This window comes from Jaculus jaculus, chromosome 6, assembly GCF_020740685.1.
Source record: "Jaculus jaculus isolate mJacJac1 chromosome 6, mJacJac1.mat.Y.cur, whole genome shotgun sequence".
In the NCBI taxonomy this organism is placed as follows: domain Eukaryota; kingdom Metazoa; phylum Chordata; class Mammalia; order Rodentia; family Dipodidae; genus Jaculus; species Jaculus jaculus.
In genome coordinates, this window is record NC_059107.1 from 64,484,737 (window position 1) to 64,487,479 (window position 2,743).

At 42.9% G+C, this 2,743-nt stretch overlaps 1 pseudogene; it reads right to left on the reverse strand.

Annotated features, from left to right (window-relative positions):
• Positions 1–259: 259 nt before the first annotated feature.
• LOC101609225 lies at positions 260–552 on the reverse strand (annotated as a pseudogene).
• Between the last annotated feature and the right edge of the window lie 2,191 nt (positions 553–2,743).

Below are 2,743 nucleotides of genomic sequence, written 5' to 3' on the forward strand. Positions count from 1 at the left end.
AGAGCAGAGTGGGTAGATTGGAGGAGGCTGAGAGGCAGGATCAGCTCATTAGAGGGTGAGGGGGTGTGAAGGGATTTTGAAGTCTTGGAATGGGATCCTACCCGAATGAAGTCTTTGCTGAGATAATTAAGGTGAAGGTGAAGATGAGCTGGAACTGGATCGAGTCAAGCCCTAAGTCTAGAGTGTGTTCTTCTTCTTCTTTTTTTTTTTTATTTATTTTTTAAACCAGAGCATTTATTATGATTGACAGCTGAAATTCTCAAGATGAGCTGGATGCTGCAGCAGCTGCCTGCTTGGGTTTAGGTGTTGTTCCCTCATGGAATCCATGCCTGAATTTCCGAAAGACAATTTTCAGGTACCTCATTCACCCAGTTCCAGTAGTGTTTCACCTCTTAGCCTTGGCACTCCAGTTATACTTTCTCTTGAGCTTGGCAGGGTAGCCACACTTGCCACAGGTTGACTTCTGAAGGTGGCAGGCCTTGAGCCATGGCAGCGGCACAGGGTGTGTGTCTCACTGTGATGCTTTCCAACTGACGACGTTCCCTTTGTCATCTTGCTTCTGCCGCTGAGACCAAAGAGGTTTTTAAAGAATCTTTCACATATTTGAGAGCTTCCTGCCATTACAAACCCAAGACACACACATCTGGCTTTCTGGAGGAACTTGAGAATGAATCCAGGGCCTGTGCAGGCAAAGCACATGCTCTACTGCTGAACGACACCTGCTGTTTTTTAAAAACCATTTTTTATTTTTATTTATTTATTTGAGAGAGAGACAGAGAATGGGCTTGCCAGGCCTTCAGCTGATGCAAACTAACTCCAGATGCCTACATCAACTTGTGAATATGGCTTATGTGGGTTCTGGGGAATCAAACCTGGGTCCTTTGGCTTTGTAGGCAAGCGCCTTAACTGCTAAGCCATCTCTCTAGCCCGAGCCTCATATAGAGGCTTGGCTAATTCAGCAAGCCTTGGGATCCAAATTCTGCAACACCCTATAGCTCTAAAGAATTCTCAAATCTGTCTCTTAGTGGGGATTTGCGTGACAGCCTGAATCATAGAAATCGACAGCATACTCTTACCTTCTTGGAGTTCATATCCTAAGTAGGTTGTCTTACGCACACACAGTTGAGCCTTCCTGGCTGATACGCAATAGCCCAAATGTGGTAAGTTGTCCAGGAGATGCTCTGTGGCCGAGAGGCAGTCCTCCTCCATTTCTGTAGCTAGGAGGAGTTTGTCCACATATTATAGGAGAATGGCTTGAGGTGTTTCCTTGTGAAAGACTTGCAAGTCTCCATGAAGAGCTTCATCAAAGAGGGTGGGAGGATTTTTAAATCCCTGTGGAACCCTAGTCCAGGTAGTTGTCCACTGGTGCTTTGATCCAGGTCTGTTCATTCAAAGGCAAAAAATGGGTTGATATCCCTTTGCCAATGGGATACTAAAAAAGCATCTTTTAGGTCCCGCATAGTATATATTTGCCTTTCAGGTGGAATCATACTAAGAAAAGTATAAGGGTTGTCTCATGGGGCCTTGTGCCTTCTGGAAGGTAGCCACCACCATAACCTTAGCCATTTTCTTAGCCTGTCTATCTTCTGGAGTATCTCTATTATTATATATCCTTGCAGAAATCTCTATTAACTCTGAAATAAGTTTACCCTCAAAGCCTTCTATTTTCTGAATCTCCTTTCTAATATCTGGTGTGGACTGGGTTACAGAAGCAATGTTAGTAGCTCACCTATTCTCAGGGCCCTCAGGATCTATGGGGGAGTATGTCCTATATGCTTCCTGTAGCCTTCTAGGAAAGCAGCAGGGGATTCTTTGGGCCCTTGGGTCACTTCACTCACCTTAGACAAATTTGTAGGGCATCAAGCCAGTGGCTGCCTGGAGACCACCCATCAGAGCCTTTTGGATTTCCTCATGTTCCTCTGTGGTGAAGATGGTATACAAGAGTTGTGGACCTAGTCTTTTCATGTGGGCTGATGGATATAGAAGACTGTCTCAAGCCAAAAATCAAAAGCCACACAGCACAGCACACTTCAGGAACTCCAGCTAGCACACTGTGTATATCTTTAGATTGAAATCTCAGACCCGCCACCACACCTTAAGATTTGCCCAGTGACATCGCCTTCAGCCAGGTAGCTGCAGATGCAAACTACAACCTAATAAAACACTGAATATATTGGGAGCCATCTATTCAAATTACCATACCATCTTATTATTAGAAATTTGTAGAGAAAAAGCCTTCCTTAGTATTTAGATCACCAAAATATCTCTACCTGACAACCAGACTTGCTTTATAATACCAATATATATACCTTCAGATTTTATATAACTCATTGATTTGAAATAGCTCCTATTAATAAACTCCATGAAATACGCTTTCTATGAATACAGGCAAAACATGACAACCATTTTGTGGATAATTTTTATTAATACTGTACCAACTGGCAGCACAAGAGACAAAACAGACCCTGAAGGAGGAAGTGGGAATGGATCTGAGACAAGAACACAAGGAATGGAGCCAAGACAAGTTCTGATCAAGGCTCAGGTTTATTCAGGAAGATACAAGCTTATATACAGAAAATAAAACTTTCTTAACAATGCTTATGTGTCTAAAGTCAGCTTCACCAAGGCTGTACGATAAGGCCTCTGTGCCTGGAGACCAAAGACCAGCTGCAGTTCCTGAAAAATACCTCTAACACATTTGGAAACACTTTTTTTTTTTTTTTTTTTGCTTTCACATCATATA